Here is a 15,266-nt window from a genome sequence, read left to right as displayed (position 1 = left end):
GAGGGGAGATGGGAAGAGAGGGAAGAAAGAGAGATGGAGAGATGGGGGGATAGAGGGAGGGGGAAGCAGAGAGCTAGAGAAATGGAGAGGGGGAGAGAGAGAGGTGGGGAGAGAGAGAGGAGGGGAGAGAGAGAGGAGGGGAGATGTAGAGAGAGGGGAGAAAAAAAGATAGAGAGATGTGGCAATATAGAGGGAGGGGGGAAGAAGAGAGCTAGAGAAATGGAGGGGGGAGAGAGAGGCGGGGTGAGAGAAGAGGGGAGAGAGAGGAGGGGAGAGAGAAGAGGGGAGAGAGAGGCGGGGAGAGAGAAGAGGGGGAGATGGAGAGAAAGAGGAGGAAAAGAGTGAGGGGGAGGTGAGGGAGATGAAGGGATAGGGGAGGAATAGAGATAGAGAGGAGGGTGAGAGGGAGGAGGGGGAGGTGAAAAGAGAGAGAGGGGAGCAAGAAAGAAAAGGAGGGAGAGAGAAAGAGAGAGAGAGAAAGAGGAGGGGAAGATGGAGGGAGGGGGAAGAGAAATAAACAGGAAGGAAGAGTGATAGAGAGACAAGAAGAGATAGAGAGGGGGAGAGAGGGAATGAGGGAGAGGGGGGAATATTGAGTAAAAAGGGGAGAGGGGAGGGTGATAAGAGAGAAAGGACAGACAGGGAGAGTGATGGAGACACACGGAGAGAAGGAAAAGGAGAGAAAGGGAGGGAGAAGGAAAGAGGGAGTGAGTGCGGGGGCAGAGAGAAGAATAGAGTGAGGGTGAGACAGAGAGGGGGAGAGAGAGAGAGAGAGAGGAGAGAGAGATGAGAGAGAGAGAGAGAGAGAGAATGGAGTACGTAAGGGAGAGAGGGTGTGAAAAGGGAAGAGAGGGAGAGCCAGAGAGAGGGAGAGAGAAAGAGAGAGAGAGGGTGTGTACGATGAGGTGACGGAACAGACAAGTTTCAATAAGAAACAGAAAAACTGTGACAGAGAGCTTTCCAGGTCTCCATGCTCGATCGGGACTATCGACATGAAGCTCCAGCCCTGGGATTGCCCAGGCTTTAGGGTCATTGAGAGAGGAGCCTCCGAGAATGTCACGTGTCTCCTGAGTGACATCAGGAGAGGCGATACCTTCAGTTACTACATCTCCTCCCCCTTTCATTTTTTACAGTTTCTATTTACAGGGGAACATTTGAACACCCAACAACATACACATATATACAACTACAGGTGATTAAATATTAAGCGAGGAACCCTCGCAGATTTGTACCCGAGCGCGATAGCGAGCGGGATAAAGGACGCTTTACCCGCCGGCCGCACTGGTGACCTTTCACGCCGTATCGTCCCAAACCCGCCTCGTGAACCTTGCGCTCCCGGGAAACACGCCGTGGAAACGGCGGGCAGGCTCTCATTCGCCCGCCACGCCATCACCTCGCCGCTCCGTCACGCCGGGCGCCATGTTTAAAGTCCAGCCGCGGTCAGACCTTCCATCCCAGGACCACAGCAAAGGAGACATGGCCCCGAAAGGCAAGGGGACTGCGGCCCTTGAGCACCTTTTGGACGCTGTAGAGGCCGCTGTGATGTCCTCTACGCCCCCGGCTCTGGCCGCAGGAGGGGGCAGCGACATCGCCACTCCGGCTTGGTAGGCGATGGCAGTGGTGGTCAGTGCCAATGCTGCACTGAAGAGGTTGGCCATCCAATGCAGATAGAGGGTGAATGATCTCATCCATGCAGCCAGGGTAAGGTAACCATCTCATCACCCTAACCTCACACACTCACCAGCCCATCACACATTCACTGGCATCTCACTCACTGTCAGCTCAAGGGACATCACCACTCACTCTCTCACACACACCCTCACATCTCCACCTGGCCTCATCTCCTCTGGAGGCTGCCCCCTCAGCCCTCACCCTCTTGAGGCCACTCGCACAGATCAACATGTGCCCCCGCACACACACCCTCCTTCCCCAGTACAGCCCTCGCCCTGCAGCCTCTTCCCTCGCCTGAGGCCACTTCTCCCCCTTCCCCGAGCAAGCCCTTGCCCTGCAGCCATTGAAAAGCCACCCCCTGCCTCACAGCTGGTCTGGTAGGTAGAGACCTGCCCATGAGCCCTCCTAAAAGTGACGTGGTTCTGCCTGTGAAGCCTGGCGCTGATGCCCGCGAGTGCTGCCCGAGGCAAGGTAGGCAAACAAGCCTCGAGGTCCCGAGTGAAGTCCAACCCGCCAAGTGCACGCCTTACATGTGCTGTTGTGTAACACATCGGCGTGTTTTCCTGCCAACTTGGGCAGAGGATCCAGCGAGGTGGGGGGGGTGGAATGAGTCCAGCGGGCTGGCCTTATAATGACATGCTGCTGTATTACAATGCAGTTTCTGATGTCTGATGGCGGGAAACGAGGGGCGACCATCGAATCACAAACTGGTTTCACGACGGCGTGGACCCAGGTCTTTGCCCTTCTCACCAAATCGTCCGCTCACGCCACCAAACACGCCCAACGCCGGCAGACACGGACAATCCCAGCTGACGTCTCTCCCTCTCACGAATATGGTCCACATGTTGACTGGCGATTCGGCCTTCCACTTGCGCTTGGAAAGATAAGGGACCAGCCTCGGAGGCAACGGTCCCAGGAACCCAACCAGGGTCCAACGGCCGAAACCCCACACGGAAACTGCGTCTCCCGCACTGAATCTCCGAGCTTTGCTCTGAATTATCGTGATTCAATTTTTGATTGCCCCGATCCTCCTCTACCTTCCCCTCGAAGTTGGGAGAGGCCAGGCTTAACCTTGTACTTCGGTGGAGTTTCATCAATAATTCAACCGGTGCTGAACCCATAGCCAAACGTGACATCGTACGATCACTGGGAAGAAAGCGGGAAAGGTCAGTTTCTAGAGTACCTTCTGATAAACCTTTTCATACCACAGTTGCAAGTTTGAACAGCTCTCTCGGCTAAACCATTCGATGAAGGACGAGAAGGGGCTGTTTTAATCGGTCAGATTATTTGATCGTTCAGATGAACCAAGTTCTGAAACTCTGAGCTGGCCAAGGCTGTACTGTTATCAGAAACAACGATTTCAGGTAGGCCTTGTGCGCTAAAGCATTGACGCAGCGTCTCGAGAGTTGCGCTCGGTGCTGCCGATTTGACTTTGTACACATCCATCAGGCAACTCCTGTTGCTGCTGACAGTGCTTGACCAAGCTTTCAATGTCACTGTCAAAGCCTGGCCACCAGACATAGCTTCGCGCAAACATTTTCATTTTGGACATGCCTGGACCCGCCCTGTGAATCTCCGTCGCGGGTGGTTCTCTACCTTGTGAAGAGAGGACGACTCTCAATCCTCACAAGATTCCATCTTGGCAACTTAACTCTGTGCTTGGAGCATGGAATGGTCTCATCTCTTCAGACCCTGGTGAATTTGCCCACTCTTGCAATGCAAGGTCTCTGACTTTCGTCAGTATTGGTTCATCCAGTTTCTAATTTGCTTTGCACACACAGGCGAAGAATCCAGGAAATTCAACACGAGCACAACTTCTTGTGGCATTGGAGCATGTTCAACGCTATCTGGTAACGGGAGACGACTGAGTGCATCTGCATTTGCGATATGTAAGCCAGGGCGGTACATTATACTCATACGCAGATAATATCAAAGCCCACTGTTGTATTCTTGCTGAGGCTATTGGAGGAATGGCCTTATCCTCACTGAATAAACCCGTTGAAGGTGAAAGTGACCAAAGTCCCGGAGGACCATAGGTTGCTCTCTGATCAGAGAGAGAGACGACTGGTGGTGAGTTTAACCTGAGGGTCACCACGCCTCAGGTGAGGGGTGAGGTTGAGAAGGTGTGACCTTCATGGTGACCTCAGCAGGTACAGGAACTGAACCCATGCAGTTGGCATCACTCTGCAACACAAAGCAGTCGTCCAGCCAACTGAGCTAACCCACCCCCAATAAACCCATTAATGGCTTATGGCCCAACACTATAGTGATGTCGTCCATGTAGATACTGGTGGAGTTTCTTCACTCCGAATATCACCGATAAACCTTTCTCCAGCTGGGAATAACCCTTCTCGGCTGTGGAGAGGGTTCTTGAGATGTAGCCAATGGGTCTTTCTGATCCATTTTCCATTCTATGTGATAACACAGCTCCTACACCATAAGGAGCGGCATCACATGCTAATACCAACTCTCTCGATGGGTGGTAGTGCACCAATAAACACGGGGAATGTAATAGCTTCTTAACTGTCACAAAGGCTTCTTCCTGTTGTGAATTCCACGACCAACGGTGATTCTTTTTTAACAACAAGTGTAATGATGCTAACACAGTTGATAAGCTCGGCAAGAAGCGGCTATAGGAGTTGATCATACCCGGGAAGGACTTGAGTTCGGTTACATTGGATGGTGAGGATGCATCTATTATTGCCTGAACTTTCTCTTATACCGGATGTAAACCCACGGCATCCACCCTGTGACCCAGGTAAGTAAGTTCTGATGCTTGGAATGTACATTTCTCTTTCTTTAATCATACCCGGCTTCCAAGAACCTCCTTAGCTCCTCCTCCAGGTTGGCCAAGTGTTCGGTCTCAGTTGACCCTGTGATCAGAACATTGTTTAGGTGCACTACCACTCGGGGAAGCCCCTTGCAAAAGTCTCTCCATTGTCCTCTGGAAGATAGCACACGCGATGACATTCCAAAGGGTGGGCGATTGTCCTGATAAAGACCCTTGTGCATGTTTATATTCACGTATCCTCTCGACATGCTATCCAGCTCTAGTTGATGGTAAGCGTGACTCATGTCCAGTTTTGTATAGGACTTGCCTCCAGCCAGCTTTGCATATAAGTCGTCTATCCTTGGAATTGGATATTTATCTAGTTTTGTTGCCTTAATAACAGTTAATTTACAGTCCCCACAAACGCGTAAAGTTCGGTCAGGCTTAACCACTGGGACTATGGGTGCTGCCCATTCCGGGAATTGAACAGGTTGGGTGATGCCCCAGATTTTCTAACCGGCTCAGTTCTGCATCCACCTTCCTCCTTTAACACGTGAGGCACAGGCCTGGCCTTAACGAAATGTGGTGTCGCCTGAGAATCCCCTTATATTTTTACTTTGCAAGCCTTTTAACTTCCCTTATTTGTCTCGAAATACCCGGCCGTATTTCCCCAGCCATTCAGGAACTAGTCTTCTTCTCAAGCGAAATATTCCAGACCAGTCAAGCCTTGATTTTCTGTAACCAGTCTCAGCCCAGAAGACCAGATCCTTCTCCTGTCACTTTTATCACTGGAAGCTGGGCTGTCTGTTGCCTATAAGACACTGGTACTGTGGTGACGCCCTTTACCTGAATAGATTCTCCAGCATATGTCTTCAATTTAGCGGTCGCCCACTCCAGATTCAGTGGCCGGGGACCTTCATTTAGCTATTTAAATGTGTTCTCTCCCACCCGCTGCGACTGAGGGTCCCATCTCCACCTCCATTATTAGTGGCTTCCCATTAACTTGGATTGTGAGGGTGATAGGTTCGGTTTTTACAGCGGTTTACGTTATACAGGGAATAGATATCGTGGTCGGCAGCTTCAGGTTCTGCTGTATCATGTTGGTTTGCTGCTTTACAACCTGTTCCAACCTCACCTGGCATTGCCTTACTGGTCACCACATTATAGGAAGGATGTGATTGCACTGGAGGGGGTGCAGAGGAGGTTCACCAGGATGTTGCCTGGGATGAAACATTTTAAGTTATGGAGAGAGGTTGGATAGACTTGGGTTGTTTTTGTTGGAGCAGAGAAGACTGAGGGGGCGACCTGATCGAGGTGTACAAGATTATGAGGGGCATGGACAGGGTGGATAGGGAGCAGCTGTTCCCCTTAGTTGAAGGGTCAGTCACAAGGAGGCATAAGTTCAAGGTGAGGGGCAGGAGGTTTAGGGGGGGATGTGAGGAAAAACATTTTTTATCCAGAGGGTGGTGATGGTCTGGAATGCACTGCCTGGGAGGGTGGTGGAGGCAGGTTGCCTCACATCCTTTAAAAAGTACCTGGATGAGCACTTGGCATATCATAACATTCAAGGCTATGGGGCCAAGTGCTGGTAAATGGGGTTAGGTAGGTAGGTCAGGTGTTTGTCACATGTCGGTGCAGACTTGATGGGCCGAAGGGCCTCTCCCGCACTGTGAGATTCTGTGATTCTGTGATCTATCTTACAGTACTAATGGCTTCAGCCGCCTCGAATCTGTAGGTGTCCGGTGTGTAGTCGCCCCCCCACTTCTATAACCGATTAACCTCAGAGCCGCTGCCAAAGGGTTTCTACTTGGGCCTTTTTATGTATCTGATACCGGGCGTTGTCTCTCGCCTCGATGCCGTGTCTGGTTTTCACACCACGCTCGGCAGTAGGTTCCCACCCCACATGATGGACAGCGCCAGGTCGCATGCGTTGCAAAGCCTGCTCATCTCGCGCAGCACTTTCCACGCGAGGGAGATTCCTAGGGCGCGCTTCGAGTCGACGTCGACCTGTGTGTCAACAGCGCTGGACGGTGTCCCCCTGAACCCCACAAACTAACCGTTCCCGCAGAAAATCACTTCGTGTGACCCCCCACTCCCCGGAAGTTGCAGGGCTCTGTCAACTGCTTCAGCTTCATTACATAGGTTGCGATGGGCTCTCCCAGGCGCCCGAGCTCTGGAATTAAACTCAAAACGCTGCGTTATGACCAGCTGGAAGTGTGTTTTCACGAGGTCCGCTAAATTCATCGTCGGGCTTAGAACTGAGCGCGTTCAGGACCGTCAGGGCTGTGGGTGAGGTTGTATGTCTCGCGACCGCATACACCCAAGAGGAGGGCTTCCTGCTCCCCCTCCCCGGTAATTTTGTTCCCTACGAAACAGAAACCAAGGCGCCCGACACACTGGCCCCGGTCTTCCATGGCCGCGTCGTGAGGATCGATTCGGCCGAAGAGCGGCATGACTGGTCAGTAGTCTTTTCTCTCATCCTTAAGATTCGATGGACTCGCATTGGCGAGGCGAGGTGAGAACTATTTACACTCGACGCCCCCGGAGGGAACGGACAGGTTTCAACAAGAAACAGGTAAACTTTATGACGGAGAGCTGTTCAGGGGCTACCCGATCGATCAGGACTATCGACAGGAAGACCCAGCCCCTGCCCCACAACCCAGGATCGCCCGTGCTTAGGGCCCATGGGTCAGAGCCCTCACGTGACCTCTGATTGACAGCAGGAGAGGCTCTACCTTCAGTTGCTACGGCGCGAAAGAGGGAGAGAGAGGAACTCTGCATCCTCACAGCGCGCTTCACTCACACACTCTTTCTACTCGGTCAAATGTATCACCACTGCAGGCCCCAATCCATCTTTACACACCCCTGTGCTCTCTATCACGGCTCAACCCATTTTCACTATCCAAGGGTGCCCTAACAGTGAGTAAAGATGGAAAGTAAGGATTTGTAATTCCATTGCACTGCTTTTTTATCAATAGGTTCATTTTCAAACATCCCCAATTCTTCAAGGGTTTGATAGGGTCGATGCTGAGAGGCTGCTTCCGCCCCCCCCGGCTTAAGAGTCTAGGACGGGGAGATTCTAGACTGAGATGAGGAGATATTTCTTCTCTCAGAGGGTTGTGCATCTTAGGAAGTCTCTAACCGAGGTTACACAGAAGCAGGCCATTTGGCCCAACCAGTCCATGTCAGTGTTTATGCTCCATTCGAGCCTCTTTCCTCATCTAAATCGACCATGTTGGTTTCGTTGGGCACAGCCTGTCCTCTGTCAAAAGGAGGTCATTCCAGTCTGATGCCAGAGGTCCAGACCAATGGTCTCAGTGGAGAACACGGTGGGAGGGCTGCACTGTCGGAGGGTCAGTACTGAGGGAGTGCTGCACTGTCAGAGGGTCAGTACTGAGGGAGTGCTGCACTGTCAGCGGGTCAGTATTGCAGGAGCGCTGCACTGTCAGAGTGAGTACTGAGGGAGTGCTGCACTGTCAGAGTGAGTACTGAGGGAGTGCTGCACTGTCAGAGTGAGTACTGAGGGAGTGCTGCACTGTCAGAGTGAGTACTGAGGGAGTGCTGCACTGTCAGAGTGAGTACTGAGGGAGTGCTGCACTGTCAGAGTGAGTACTGAGGGAGTGCTGCACTGTCAGAGTGAGTACTGAGGGAGTGCTGCACTGTCAGAGTGAGTACTGAGGGAGTGCTGCACTGTCAGAGTGAGTACTGAGGGAGTGCTGCACTGTCAGAGTGAGTACTGAGGGAGTGCTGCACTGTCAGAGTGAGTACTGAGGGAGTGCTGCACTGTCAGAGTGAGTACTGAGGGAGTGCTGCACTGTCAGAGTGAGTACTGAGGGAGTGCTGCACTGTCAGAGTGAGTACTGAGGGAGTGCTGCACTGTCAGAGTGAGTACTGAGGGAGTGCTGCACTGTCGGAGGGTCAGTACTGTGGAAGCACTGCACTGTCAGCGGGTCAGTATTGCAGGAGCGCTGCACTGTCAGAGTGAGTACTGAGGGAGTGCTGCACTGTCAGAGTGAGTACTGAGGGAGTGCTGCACTGTCAGAGTGAGTACTGAGGGAGTGCTGCACTGTCAGAGTGAGTACTGAGGGAGTGCTGCACTGTGCGGGGGTCAGTGCGGTGGTCAGTACTGAAGAAGTGCTGTTCTGTTGTGGGTCGGTAGCGAGGGAGAGGTGCACTGTCAGAGGGGCAGGACTGACGGAGTGCTGCATTGGCAGAGGGTGAGCACTGAGGGAGCGCTGCATTGATGGAGGGGCAGTACTGAGGGAAAGCTGCACTGTCAGTCAGTACTGAGGGATGCTGCATTGTTGGAGGGGCAGGGATGAGGCAACACTGAAATGGCAGAGGGTGAGCACTGACTGACCACTGCATTGACGGAGGGGCAGTACTGAGGGAGCGCTGCACTCTCAGCACTGCCGTCTTTCAGATGAGACATCAAACCAAGTGACCCACCTGCCCCCTCAGGTGGATGCAAAAGATCCCACAGTGCTTTCTGAAGAAGAGTATGGGGGTATTATCCTTAGTTTCATGTGTCACATTTAACCATTAAACAACATCACTGAAACAGATGACCCTGGTCATTACCACATTAGAGTTTGTGGAATCTTACTGTGCACCTGTTTGCTCTCACGTTTCCAAAGTAATAACAGTGATCACACTTCATAAGCATTTTACTGGCATAAAGAACTTAGTAACAACGAAATTTCTGCATTTATATCACAGTTTTAATTGTCCAAAATGCTTCACAAGATCGATTGTCCAACAAAATTTGACCCAGAACCACATACAGAGATATCAGGGACAGGTGATCAAAAGCTCAGTCAAAGAGGGAGGTTTTAAGGAGTGTCTTAAAAGAGGAGAGAGTGAGAGAGAGAGACAGAGGGGCGGAGAGGTTTAGGGAGGGAATTCCAGAGCTTAGGGCCCCAGGCAGCTGAAGGCACGGCCGCCAATGGTGGAGCGATGGGAATCGGGGGATGGTCAAGAGGCCGGAATTGGAGGAGCGCAGAGATCTCGGAGGGTTGTAGGGTCTGGAGGAGGTTACAGAGATAGGGAGGGTTGTGGGGTCTGGAGGAGGCTACAGAGATAGGGAGGGTTGTAGGAGCTGGAGGAAGTTACAGAGATAGGGAGGGTTGTGGGGCTGGTGGAGGATACAGAGGTGGGGAGGGTTGTAGGGGCTGGAGGAGGTTACAGAGATAGGGAGGGTTGTGGGGGCTGGAGGAGGTTACAGAGATAGGGAGGGTTGTGGGGCTGGAGGAGGTTACAGAGGTGGGGAGGGTTGTAGGGGCTGGAGGAGGTTACAGAGATAGGGAGGGTTGTGGGGCTGGAGGAGGTTACAGAGATGGGGAGGGTTGTAGGGTCTGGAGGAGGTTACAGAGATAGGGAGGGTTGTAGGGGCTGGAGGAGGTTACAGAGATAGGGAGAGTTGTAGGGGCTGGAGGAGGTTACAGAGATAGGGAGGGTTGTCGGGACTGGAGGAGGTTATAGAGATAGGGAGGGTTGTAGGGGCTGCAGGAGGTTACAGAGATAGGAATGGGGCGGGGCTCAAGGAGGTATTTGAACACAGAGAGGAGAATTTTAAAACGGAGGCACCACCCGACCAGGTGCCAATGTAGGTCAGTGAGCAACAGGAGGTGATGGTTGAATGGGACTTGGTGTGAGTTAGGATATGGGTTGCAGAATCGAACATGAGGTGACCTGAGCTTGTGAATGGCGTTGTATAAATGAAGGTTTCTCTTGTATTGTCGAATTTGGCTATGATACAACTGCAGGATAGACACTCTTGACAACAGGGTCAGGCTGCTCATTTACTTCCTTATTTGGGAAGGTTGGGTTATCTCTCTGTAGACACTTTATTGAAAGGCTCAGCATTTCGCCCCTGTTAACACGTGGGGGGGTCATGGGTGGGGGTGCTCAAGACTCAAACTGAGAGCCCTGCTGGCTACCCTCCCCCGCGGGACCCCATCCTAAAATGAAATAATAATTTCCTAGTCCCACACCTACAGACCCCCAACAATCCTGTAAGAAACATTTCTTTTTATTTTCTGTTGGATTGTCAATTGGTATTGCAATGGCTACAGTTTGAGAGACATGTCCACTGAGACAGGATGAGAGATATATACAACGTTGCAGTCCTGGAACAGAGTGTGCCATGAAAGACCGGATGGTGCCGGAAAGGAGCCCTGGACCAAGGGAGCTGCCTGACAACAGCATGTTAATTGGCTTCTGTCCAGGTGACCAGGGTTTTATGTGGTAGCAGTGAGCAGAAATCTCCTGGCCTGCAAAGAGAAAACATCTAAAATCTCTCTTCCTCATATCTCTATAACCTGCTCTCTTTCTGAAAACCCTTGTAAAAAGGAAAAGGGGAAAATCACTGTTACAGACATTGAAAAGCAAGTTCTCAACCAGTGAACTAAATACTGAAAGTGCTGGAAGACCACCTCGTGTCATCAACAAGAACTGAAAGGAATTTGGAAGAAATTGATCAAAATCAACCCATCGAATCCTGTACTCCGGAATTGGTGCTATTGAACTGTTTTATCCCACCCTTAAAATCCATGTTTTGTGTGTCTTATTTGTCTGGTGTGTTTGTGTGTGTATGTTTTTGTATGTGTGTTTGTGTGTTTGTGTGTGTGTATGTTTATGTATGTGTGTGTTTTTGTGTGTTTATGTGTTTTGTGTGTGTGTGTTTGTGTATGTGTGTGTGTCTGTTTTTGTGTATGTGTGTTTGCGTGTGTTTTTGTGTATGTGTGTGTGCTTTTGTGTGTGTGTTTTTGTATGTTTATGTGTTTTGTGTGCGTGTGTGTTTGTGTGTGTTTGTGTATGTTTTTGTGTTTGTGTGTGTTTGTGTGTTGTGTGTGTGTGTTTGTGTATGTGTGTGTTTTTGTGTGTGTGTGTTTGTGTGTGTGTGTGTTTTTGTGTTTGTGTGTGTTGTGTGTTTGTATGTGTTGTGTGTGTGTGTGTTTGTGTGTGTTTGTGTATGTTTTTGTGTTTGTGTGTGTTTGTGTGTTGTGTGTGTGTGTTTGTGTATGTGTGTGTTTTTGTGTGTGTGTGTGTTTGTGTATGTGTGTGTTTTTGTGTGTGTGTGTTTTTGTGTGTGTTGTGTGTTTGTATGTGTTGTGTGTGTGTGTGTTTGTGTATGTGTGTGTGTTGTGTGTTTGTATGTGTTGTGTGTGTGTGTGTGTTTGTGTGTGTGTGTGTTTGTGTGTGTATGTGTGTGTGTGTGTTTGTGTATGTGTGTGTGTGTGTGTTTGTGTGTGTGTGTGTTTGTGTGTGTGAGTGTGTTTGTGTATGTGTGTGTGTGTGTTTGTTTGTGTGTGTGTGTGTTTGTGTGTGTGAGTGTGTTTGTGTATGCGTGTGTGTTTTTGTGTGTGTGAGTGTGTTTGTGTGTGTGAGTGTGTTTGTGTGTCTGTATGTGTGTAGGAATTTAAGAAGGGAGTAGAGTTTAAGTTCCAGAGGTCAAAATTAGCAGTTCTTTCTTTTGCCACTGGTTAATGACAGTTTGTTCAATAAACAGTTGTTTACTGATTAAGTTTACAAACCTGGTGCGCGTATTCTGTTATCCTAGATTAAACAGGTAGAATTGGGGCAATCTGCTGGTTTCATCAAAATTTTTGCCATTTGCTGTGTCTGGTGGAGCAGCGGGGCTGATATTACAGCACACTGTCCCCAGTGAGTCAGGACAATCCACAAACTCGAAACTGTGCATCTGCACTGCCAGGTGGAATTAAATATCAAACCTGTTGTGACTTACGTGAGGCAGAAAGATGTGGGGAATTTTGTCACTTTCCTACTTATTGGGACATTGTAACCGTCGCTAAGCGTCTGCAAGTTTCGCAAGTCATAAAATCGTTGCAATTTAGTAACTCAACAAAATGTGGAGCACATTGCAACAGCTGTGGCAAAAGCAGTTAAAATCTCTCTCAGCTCTAAGCCCATGGGTCCTGGACTCAAATCCCAATCCAGAGACCCAATTCCAAAATCCACACCAACACTCCCAGTGTCAGAACGGGAAGAGCACTGCACTGTCGGAGGGTCAGTACTGAGGGAGTGCTGCACTGTCGGAGGGTCAGTACTGAGGGAGTGCTGCACTGTCTGAGGGTCAGTACTGAGGGAGCGCTGCACTGTCAGAGGGTCAGTACTGAGGGAGCGCTGCACTGTCTGAGGGTCAGTACTGAGGGAGCGCTGCACTGTCAGAGGGTCAGTACTGAGGGAGTGCCGCACTGTCGGAGGGTCAGTACTGAGGGAGTGCTGCACTGTCGGAGGGTCAGTACTGAGGGAGTGCTGCACTGTCTGAGGGTCAGTACTGAGGGAGCGCTGCACTGTCAGAGGGTCAGTACTGAGGGAGTGCCGCACCGTCGGAGGGTCAGTACTGAGGGAGTGCTGCACTGTCGGAGGGTCAGTACTGAGGGAGTGCTGCACTGTCGGAGGGTCAGTACTGAGGGATTGATGCACTGTCGGAGGGTCAGTACTGAGGGAGTGCTGCACTGTCAGAGGGTCAGTACTGAGGGGGTGCTGCACTGTCGGAGGGTCAGTACTGAGGGAGTGCTGCACTGTCGGAGGGTCAGTACTGAGGGAGTGCTGCACTGTCGGAGGGTCAGTACTGAGGGAGCGCTGCACTGTCAGAGGGTCAGTACGGAGGGAGCGCTGCACTGTCAGAGGGTCAGTACTGAGGGAGTGCTGCACTGTCAGAGGGTCAGTACTGAGGGAGAGCTGCACTGTCAGAGGGTCAGTACTGAGGGAGAGCTGCACTGTCCGAGGATCAGTACCGAGGGAGTGCTGCACTGTTGGAGGATCAGTACTGAGGGAGTGCTGCACTGTTGGAGGATCAGTACTGAGGGAGTGCTGCACTGTCAGAGGCTCAGTACTGAGGAAGTGCTGCATTGTCAGAGGGTCAGTAATGGATAGAAGATTGGCTGTCTGGCAGGAGGCAGAGAGTGGGGATAAGGGGGTCCTTCTCAGGATGGTAGCCGGTGACTAGTTGAGTTCCGCAGGGGTCACTGTTGGGACCACAACTTTTCACTTTATACATTAATGATCTAGATGAAGGAACTGAGGGCATCCTGGCTAAGTTTGCAGATGATACAAAGATAGGTGGAGGGACAGGTAGTATTGAGGAGGCGGGGAGGCTGCAGAAGGATTTGGACAGGTTAGGAGAATGGGCAAAGAAGTGGCAGATGGAATACAATGTGGGGAAGTGTGAGGTCATGCACTTTGGTAGGTAGAATAGAGGCATAGACTATTTTCTAAATGGGGAGAGAATTCAGAAATCTGGAGTGCAAAGGGACTTGGGAGTCCTCGTCCAGGATTCTCTTAAGGTTAACTTGCAGGTTGAGTCTGTAGTTAGGAAGGCAAATGCAATATTGGCATTTATTTCGAGAGGACTAGAATATAAAAGCAGGGATGTGCTGCTGAGGCTTTATAAGGCTCTGGTCAGAGCACATTTAGAATATTGTGAGCAATTTTGGGCCCCGTATCTCAGGAAGGATGTGCTAGCCCTGGAGAGGGTCCAGAGGAGGTTCACGAGAATGATCCCAGGAATGAAAGGCTTAACATATGAGGAACGTTTGAGGACTCTGGGTCTATTCTCGATGGAGTTTAGAAGGATGAGGGGGGATCTGATTGAAACTTACAGAATACTGAAAGGCCTGGATAGAGTGGACGTGGGGGAAGATGTTTCCATTAGTAGGAGAGACTAGGACCCGAGGGCACAGCCTCAGAGAAAAGGGAAGACCTTTTAGAACAGAGATGAGGAGAAACTTCTTTAGCCAGAGAGTGGTGAATCTATGGAATTCATTGCCACAGAAGGCTGTGGAGGGCCAGGTCATTGAGTGTATTTAAGACCGAGATAGATAGGTTCTTGATTGGTAAGGGGATCAAAGGTTACGGGGAGAAGGCGGGAGAATGGGGTTGAGAAACTTATCAGCCATGATTGAATGGCGGAGCAGACTTGATGGGCCGAATGGCCTAATTTCTGCTCCTATGTTTTATGGTCTTATGAGGGAGTGCTGCACTGTCAGATGCTCAGTACTGAGGGAGTGCTGCATTGTCAGAGGGTCAGTACTGAGGAAGTGTTGAACTGTCGGAGGGCCAGCACTGAGGGAGTGCTGCCCTGTCGGAGGGTCAGTACTGAGGAAGTGCTGAACTGTCGGAGGGTCAGTACTGAGGGAGTGCTACACTGTCGGAGGCTCAGTACTGAGGGAGTGCTGCACTGTCGGAGCATCAGTGCTGAGGGAGTGCTGCACTGTCGGAGGGTCAATACTGTGGGAGTGCTGCACTGTCGGAGGGTCAGTGCTGAGGGAGCGCTGCACTGTCGGAGGGTCAGTACTGAGGGAGTGCTACACTGTCGGAGGGTCAGTACTGAGGGAGTGCTACACTGTCGGAGGGTCAGTGCTGAGGAAGACTGGCTTTATATTCCAGATTAATGGATTGGATGTGACATTCTGACAGCTGCCATTTGAACCCGTGTGCCCAGAGCCATTGGCCTGGGCCCCTGAATCACTAACCCAGTGACATGAACCACTGGACCACCATCTCCCCACAACTACTGGGCCATGTCCACATTCCCTTCTCTGTCGCTCCTGATCGGTGGTGACCAGGAACATTAAGAATCCATTCTGGACCCCTGTTAGAACCGTGTCTCTCTTAATGTAAACCGATAAGTGCAAAGTCTTTCTCTGCGTTTGTGACGTGGGGAATTTTGTAAGTTGAGATATTGTAACAGCCCCTGAAGCTGTTGGGAGTTTCGCAAGTCACAAAGCCGTTAGGGATTTGTAATCCAGCACCACTTCCCAATAAATAAAGCTGCTGCCTTGTGTTGGGACCCTGCAGG

Source organism: Cetorhinus maximus, chromosome 33 (genome assembly GCF_964194155.1).
Source record: "Cetorhinus maximus chromosome 33, sCetMax3.hap1.1, whole genome shotgun sequence".
NCBI lineage: Eukaryota > Metazoa > Chordata > Chondrichthyes > Lamniformes > Cetorhinidae > Cetorhinus > Cetorhinus maximus.
Note: the sequence above shows the minus strand (reverse complement) of the source record.